The 8,826-nt window shown below is 35.1% G+C and overlaps 2 long non-coding RNA genes across 4 annotated transcripts; one reads left to right on the top strand and one right to left on the bottom strand.

Moving 5' to 3' along the window:
* Nucleotides 1-239: 239 nt before the first annotated feature.
* On the top strand, nt 240-2,443 carry LOC128014571 (uncharacterized). Of its 2 annotated transcripts, XR_008183581.1 has the most exons (4): nt 240-490; nt 1,233-1,332; nt 1,498-1,658; nt 2,046-2,443. It is a non-coding gene; the product is annotated as an uncharacterized LOC128014571 (long non-coding RNA). The 2 variants fall into 2 exon arrangements; XR_008183580.1 differs by lacking the exon at nt 1,498-1,658.
* A 2,317-nt stretch (nt 2,444-4,760) lies between these two features.
* On the bottom strand, nt 4,761-8,296 carry LOC128014509 (uncharacterized). Of its 2 annotated transcripts, XR_008183565.1 has the most exons (6): nt 8,047-8,296; nt 7,216-7,315; nt 6,101-6,216; nt 5,898-5,982; nt 5,261-5,387; nt 4,761-5,140 (listed from the first exon to the last, which is right to left on the bottom strand). It is a non-coding gene; the product is annotated as an uncharacterized LOC128014509 (long non-coding RNA). The 2 variants fall into 2 exon arrangements; XR_008183566.1 differs by lacking the exon at nt 8,047-8,296 and having other exon boundaries at nt 7,216-7,372.
* Between the last annotated feature and the right edge of the window lie 530 nt (nt 8,297-8,826).

Below are 8,826 nucleotides of genomic sequence, written 5' to 3'. Positions count from 1 at the left end.
CAGACTAGTCAATAATTCAGAAGTCGAGGCAGAAATGATATAAGCATGAACGGACAGCTGGAAAACAAAGAGAATGAGGAGAAAAGAAAAGCGAAAAGGGATCATTTTGAAGCAAACAATGCAATATATAGAGTACACGATAAAACCATCAGCATAAAACAGGTTCACAACTTTACCACACAAGTAAAACACATTAAAAATCACACACACACACACACACTAGTCAACATGATAAATAACAACCCATTCTCACTCCAAAGGCGTCAAAAACCGAAGCATGGTCAAGCGCCCCTAGCGTCACTTTTATGACGCCAAATGTGCCTCTCGGCGTCGACTATCGAAGCACTACGACCTTCATTGCTTTCAGTGGGAAACTTTTGGCGTCAGAATTCGACACGAGGACATGAGATGTTTATCGCTATGAAATCACGTTCAAGAAGTCTCATTCAGCACACATCGCGCGATACTTGCTATCAGTTCCACAGTTTGGGTGAGTAGTCGTATATACGCTCTTTTAATGCCTTTTATCAAATGTATTCTGTCTTTATTAATCAGATTAGTGCCATATGTTTAATCGCTGTATTATATCGGTCATCCGCGGCTGTCTTTGAGTTTCATTGCGTTTAAATAAATGAACACAGCTGCTAATTAGTGTGATTAAACTCTATCTGTCACCTGACGTGCCATAGACCTTCAATCCGTTTTATATTATTATTAATTTCAGGATCAATGATGTAAGTTGTATTTGTAGTAAAATCATGGTAATCACTACACAATAGTAATAAATGAAATGTGAAGTTAAAACACAGTAAATGGGACATTAGTAACTGTAACTGTAGTTTTACTATGATATATTAATAATCAATACAACAATACAATAATCACCAAACCAGCTATGTTTGTATCACTGTAATGTTAGTGTTTTTATGTGCTTTTATATGACAGATATCACAGTAATCATGTGTTCTGTACCATGCTTTTAATACCTTTTAATGTGAATCCAAAAAAAAAAAAAATCAAATTAAAAATAAATAATAAAACATGTATTTTTCCATCTTGCAGTTCATTCATATCAGTTTATATATATATATATATATATATATATATATATATATATATATATATATATATATATATATATATATAAATATTTTGCTCACAGATCATTATTAACATTCTGTATATAATTCAATTTTATTTTCTCTCCCCTTTTTTATTATTTTTATTTTTAGCTGAAAAGACGTAAAGGCAGTCAGCCCAGTGGTGTTTCTGGAGAGGGATTCCTTCAGAAATGGAGAAGACAGAAAGCTGCGGAGGCAGATATTTGCAGCAGTAAGTCTGTGATAGTTTGTCTCTTTTATCAAAAATTCCTGCTGTTATAATTTGTACAGCATTTGTTGTTTCTTAAACTGTTGCACTGTCCAAATACCCACACTTGCCATCTTTTCACTTGACCACTTGATTACTTATTTGAAGTCTTTCCTGTATTTGGCCTAGTGTTCGAGTGAGCATGATGACCACAAGTGTGTGTCGAACTTTTCATGACCTGATGACTGTGTTTCCCAATCCTGATCCTGGAGAACCCCAGCACTGCACGGTTTTGGCGTCTCTCTTATCTGCCTTGGAGTCTTCACTGATGAGCTGATGAGTTGAATCAGGTGTGTTTGATCAGGGAGACATCTCAAATGTGCAGTGTTGGGGTTCTCCAGGACCAGGATTGGGAGCCACTGCCTTATGGGACACTTATGTGTTTAAAGAGATTTTTAATATCTAATTATCAATATTTCACATACTGTACTAAACACATCACAGTCTTAATAATCCAGTTTAACACTTGTATGATATTGTACAAGCCCCAGGACGGTCTCATCTGACACTATCAAAAGAATTCATATGACTATAGCTTGTTATTAATTACTTGCTTTCAATAATGGATTCATTTAACATTTAATTTTACAGCATCTTTACAGAGGCTGCTTTTATGGTCTAAACAAAACACAGTGTAATGTATAAGTTGAATGTAATGTAATATTTCTGTTTTACAGGATTGTTTGAGGATAACACTGCAGTTCTCCATCATGCACAAGGACTCACCTCGTTAACTCTTTATCCCCCACACACACAGATATGGTCCCTGGATCAGTGATTAGACTTTGCAGTGGTTTGATTTTTGCAGAAGATGTAACTTTGTTTTATTTATAAGCTCATAATGAATACATTACAGAACCAGTGATGAAAACAATAGTTAAAAATAGTATTTTTCGTATTGATAAAGCATTTTGTTCTCTTTTTCAAGCTTCATACAGTGAACTTTTTAGACTTTAATTAAGAGTTTTAGTAAAGGAGATATTCATACACAGTCATCCCCTAGCTCCAGTCATGAAGTGAATTCATGATGTTATTGTCAAAGCTAGCAGGTGTTTGTTTTCCTGAACACTTTCTCTGTCTTTCACTGTTAAGACAATCAGTGTTTATTTAATGCTGTGCTGATAGAGTTTTATAGATGATATTGCACACTTGACATGCATGTCTTCATGGTGTTTTTTTGTGAGTTTGAAACATTTACATTGTGTTGTATAACATTTTGGTCAATTTAATTTTTTTAATAAAATTGATCTTTTTCCAGTGTTCTCTGAAAGACATACTGTATTTACTGTTTTGTTTTTTAATAAAAGCATTTTCATTTGCATACTGAAAATAGTTAATGTTTACAACATAACTGCCTTTTTATTCTTTATGGTGGCAAAAACGAGCTTGGTGACAGAGGATGCAGTGTAGTAATTTGGGCATGTTGTCTTTAAATGAGTTTGACATATCAATAAATAATGGAAGATCCTTACAAAAATATGCATGTTTATTATGCTTTATGTATTTATTTGTTCATTCATTCATTTATAATTTCTGTTTTTATTCCTAGGGTTCAAATGGTAGAGAATGGTAAATCACAGAAACACAAATGTGAACAATTTTAACTTTAAAACACAATGTAATATACAATGTAAATTTTAGAAGCACGTCATTTGATTAGTAAATATATTTGTCTTTGGTCAAAAAAAAAAAATACAAATCTTAAAAATGTGTCTTATATTTAATGAGAGGAATCTATCTGTTGGATACAACTGCGACTGCTGGGCATGTGCACATCAATATTGCCCAATTTTTGTCAAGCTGAACAACGGAGGAAGGTGAAGACGTTAATAAAACAGAATCTAATAAGTAGCAAGCTTAATCTATTGTTAACCGAATCTATCCCTTCAGCCGAAAAACGAAAGACATCTGTCATACATGGATAAGGAAGTGTGACGCTGCTGCTCAGCTTAGATGCCATTGGCTATGACTTTTCAGGACAGTCTGTGGTTGGACTATCTTTTAACCCATATTAAACAGCGCATCATGTTAAAAAGTATGTTTTGCTCCTATCATCACATTAGTAATATATTAAGTCAACAATGAAGTGTTGCTATCTTGAGAAAAATGACATCTTTAGCGAGATCCTAATCCTAACCCTAAGCATAACTTCAATGAACTACAAAAACAGCCCCCTAGTGTTGCCTTTCTATAGATAGAACGACGGAGGCTTGTGGGTAATGTAGTTTAAAACTTTTTATTAACGAAACTAAATAAATTATTTATTTTAAGGTAAACTGGATATCTAAATATGTTTATTGTGCAAACCTCTATGATATATTTGAGAGGCAGGCTGAAATGTGGTATTTTACAGTGAGCAATATTTAAAATGCTTTTATGCCAGCTTTCCACTTATTTCTGAAAACTGAGCTCAACATTATTTTATCAGCATAGCATAAGTAACAATCCTGCCCATTTTCTCTTTGATATGTTAATTGGACTCTGATTTACAGCCATTTGAAATGTACAGTTTTGGGCTCTTCCGGGGGGTGCTACTGGGCCCCTGGGGGTAGCAGGGCAGTAAAACCTACATATATGTATTCTCCTCATCATGAACAACAAACTGAGCTGAGTCACATTTATATCTGACAGTTTTCACAGTCCTCTGTTTTCTATTCTATTCATCATGGCTATTATACCTTTTGACAGGACATTGTGAGGCCATCTGATGAAACATGGAAAAATTATAAAGAAATGATTTAATAATGAAAATAATAGATTATTTCTTTGATTTTTGAAGTAAATGGCAAGAAATATAATGGATGAACCTGCAACAACTTGCCATTATCTATTCCCCACTGTAAAGCAGTAATCAAGGACAATGTATACACATTGTGATACTTCACTATTACACAAGGACAAATTCATGCAGTGCTAAGAATATTTATATATATATATATATTATCATTATATATAACTAATTAGCCGAAATCAGTGTAAAAATGTCCTCCTCACCCCCGTATCTTGCTCCTCATGTGCTGGACATCAGTAATGTGCGTGCTCTTGGTTTTAATGCAGTACAAGATCCACGTTGATCATTCCTGCTACATTCTCAGTTATCCCTCAAGTGTTTGTAACAATAAAGCCCATGGCACCATCTTGTAATGCAGAATAATTAATCTTGTAACTCCCTGTATTTCACAAAAAATGTGCATATTTGTTACTAAAATATAAAAAAATTACTTTCTGGTGTACTGATGTCCCAGATGTTATTAATCCGATCAAAAATGTGCATGTCTTAAATAAAAAAATAATCCCAATAATTAATATGTCGTTTTTCCAAGTCTAAAATAAACACATATGAGCCTACCTAGTAAAATGATGTATTTACCAAGAATCTTCAGAACACAATATTCACCATTTTCATTTTATTGAAGCATAGACTATAAAGTTGATAAAGTAGCATCAAGACAAATAAGATTCAATGAAAATAATTATCATCAAAGATACATTAACCTCATATATAAATCAGTTCACACAGATGAGTGATGAAATGTCCTTAAAAGTCACACAGTCCCATCCAGTCAACTGTGATACAGATCATGTGATACATATAAGACATGTGATACTGTTTCAGAAAATAATGATTCCCATCATCACATCTAAACTGGTTTCATCTCCCCATCGTGATCTTCTTCTCTCGTGTCTGGAAACAGTTTGTGGTTGATATCCAGCACTGATGTGGTGTAGCTTGTTCTCAGCCAGATGATCTCTCAGTCCTAAGATCCCAGACCTGGTCAAAGTGAAACAAACAATGCAGAAGAAGTTGTTTAATGGACAGAGAGCGCAGCTTATGTTCTGTGTGGTTTTAGCAGGGTGAGTAACTATGACCCTTGTAGTACTGTACACTTACCATTCTTCAAGCTGTTTTAAGATCTTTTGAGAAGCTTTTCTCTGAAGACAATTTACCACATCCTCTTCTTTCACTCCTTTCAAGAGCATCACTTGGTCAAAACCCCTCATTTGGCTGATGAGATCATCTGTACAAATAAAAATACTGCAATAAATATGTCATTCTGCAAGAATTAAGAAAAAGTTACAGAAGCAAAGGTCTTGCTCATGAGACATTAGCATGTGTAGTTCTCAGAGACTCTAGAATTCATCTGTTGTTGCAGTAAATGTGTTTTTTTCCTCTAGAATCTTTCTCCAAAGTTCCTGACTTCTCTCACAAATGTGTTTTAGTCTGTGCAGTGTAAGGCCTGGCTTCAAACCAATCAACTATCAATTCACAATTAATAACATAACATTTACAAAACAATGAAATAATGTCAATTGGTGTTTATATCAACTAAACCAATTTCATGACACTTGTCTGCTAATAAAACAGGTGGTGTGTTTTTAAAAACATAATATTAAAAATGTCCAGTCACACTTTGCTAACATGCTGTAATTGTAATAGTATAAAACGAAATCAAGGCTGACATGACCAGTTCTGTGAGAGATCATCATAAAATGTTGTATAACACAGCATTGCTTCAACACACACATACCAGAGGACTTCTGTTTGTTTGAGCTCAAGATGGCCATCTTCATTCCTCATCCTGAGCAAATCATATCCTTGGTCTTCCTTCTCTTCTGTGAAACAAGATAATCTCTACTTACTCTCTGTGCAATTAATATTGCTCATTAAACATAATTAAGTTAATTTAAAGTAAGATTCAGACCAGAGCATTTTTGGAGTAAACAAATGTACCTGGGAAGAGCTGATCGTGGCAAGATTCGCTGAGACTCAGTAATAGCTCTTTTAGGTTTTAGGAAGGTTTGTGAGGGTTGGCTCTTAAAATAGCTGTTGAGCTCGATATTTTAGACCTGAAAAAGAAGAACAGCATTATCTGGAAAAAATCCTGTAAGACAGAAGGAAGGACATATTATTAATTACGTGCAGCTTGTACATTACACCTCTGTAAAGATGCTGTATAATTAAATGTTAAATGAATCCATTATTGAAAGCAAGTAATTAATAGCAAGCTATAGTCATATGAATTCTTTGATAGTGTCAGATGAGACCGTCCTGGGGCTTGTACAATATCATACAAGTATTAAACTGGATTATTAAGACTGTGATGTGTTTAGGGATCATTTTTAAGACTTTGACCCTGTCCAGATACCCACACTTGCAGTCTTGGCCACTTGAGAGTGTGTGTACGTGACAGTGTGTGCACAAGACTGTCCCCGGTCTTAATAATGCCAAAGCACAGCGTCCTTAACACACACTAAACCTCTCCAATACTGCTCTGGAGCGCTATACAAAGCTTAGTGTATCCCATCATGCATCATGTTTTGGAATAAATCGTCAGACTTTTTGCAGAGATCTCACAAGAGGTCATGGAAAGCTGTCCAATGTACAGTATGTGAAATATTGATAATTAGATATTAAAAATCTCTTTAAACACATAAGTGTCCCATAAGGCAGTGGCTCCCAATCCTGGTCCTGGAGAACCCCAACACTGCACATTTGAGATGTCTCCCTGATCAAACACACCTGATTCAACTCATCAGCTCATCAGTGAAGACTCCAAGGCAGATAAGAGAGACACCAAAACCGTGCAGTGCTGGGGTTCTCCAGGATCAGGATTGGGAAACACAGTCATCAGGTCATGAAAAGTTCGACACACACTTGTGGTCATCATGCTCACTCGAACACTAGGCCAAATACAGGAAAGACTTCAAATAAGTAATCAAGTGGTCAAGTGAAAAGATGGCAAGTGTGGGTATTTGGACAGTGCAACAGTTTAAGAAACAACAAATGCTGTACAAATTATAACAGCAGGAATTTTTGATAAAAGAGACAAACTATCACAGACTTACTGCTGCAAATATCTGCCTCCGCAGCTTTCTGTCTTCTCCATTTCTGAAGGAATCCCTCTCCAGAAACACCACTGGGCTGACTGCCTTTACGTCTTTTCAGCTAAAAATAAAAATAATAAAAAAGGGGAGAGAAAATAAAATTGAATTATATACAGAATGTTAATAATGATCTGTGAGCAAAATATTTATATATATATATATATATATATATATATATATATATATATATATATATATATAAAAATATATATATATATAAAAACTATAAAATACATGTTTTATTATTTATTTTTAATTTGATTTTTTTTTTTTTTTTGGATTCACATTAAAAGGTATTAAAAGCATGGTACAGAACACATGATTACTGTGATATCTGTCATATAAAAGCACATAAAAACACTAACATTACAGTGATACAAACATAGCTGGTTTGGTGATTATTGTATTGTTGTATTGATTATTAATATATCATAGTAAAACTACAGTTACAGTTACTAATGTCCCATTTACTGTGTTTTAACTTCACATTTCATTTATTACTATTGTGTCGTGATTACCATGATTTTACTACAAATACAACTTACGACATTGATCCTGAAATTAATAATAATATAAAACGGATCGAAGGTCTATGGCACGTCACGTGACAGATAGAGTTTAATCACACTAATTAGCAGCTGTGTTCATTTATTTAAACGCAATGAAACTCAAAGACAGCCGCGGATGACCGATATAATACAGAGATTAAACATATGGCACTAATCTGATTAATAAAGAAGACAGAATACATTTGATAAAAGGCATTAAAAGAGCGTATATACGACTACTCACCCAAACTGTGGAACTGATAGCAAGTATCGCGCGATGTGTGCTGAATGAGACTTCTTGAACGTGATTTCATAGCGATAAACATCTCATGTCCTCGTGGCGAATTCTGACGCCAAAAGTTTCCCACTGAAAGCAATGAAGGTCGTAGTGCTTCGATAGTCGACGCCGAGAGGCACATTTGGCGTCATAAAAGTGACGCTAGGGGCGCTTGACCATGCTTCGGTTTTTGACGCCTTTGGAGTGAGAATGGGTTGTAAATAACCGTCTGGTTCACTTTCAGATGTTAAAGATTCTGCTCTCTAAACAATATCCTGCTGCCTGTAATTCTGCAGAAGACGTCAGTAGTGCAGTCGTTTCACACACCAGACATGGCACATGAGAAACAGTGATGGTTCAGGCCATTAGCACTTATCAGTGATCCTGCATCAGTTATTAGATGGAGTGGCTGTGAGGCTGGCAGAATAACTTCATTTACTGTTTGATTATTCCACACACTGTTGTTATTAATCATGCAGATAACACAAGACATTTGTTTCCTTCATGTTGTGTTCTAGCGTGATCTGTTCTGCTGGACCGCGAGACTGAGTAATGAAATCTGTGACGGTGGGTTTATTGTAGTGAGTTTGTAAGGATCCACCCACTGGCCCAAAAAGCAGAATCCAGCGGCCTGGTCAAAGGTTTAATGCGTATTCGGTCTTTTACATGCGCTTCTGAATTTAGTGTACATTTATTCTAGCTCTAGATTTTACGATCACAAACTCGCCAGTCTGATGCTAGTCAGAG

This window comes from Carassius gibelio, chromosome B25, assembly GCF_023724105.1.
Source record: "Carassius gibelio isolate Cgi1373 ecotype wild population from Czech Republic chromosome B25, carGib1.2-hapl.c, whole genome shotgun sequence".
Classification (NCBI taxonomy): Eukaryota; Metazoa; Chordata; class Actinopteri; order Cypriniformes; family Cyprinidae; genus Carassius; species Carassius gibelio.
Note: the sequence above shows the minus strand (reverse complement) of the source record. Positions and strands in the feature narration are given on the sequence as shown.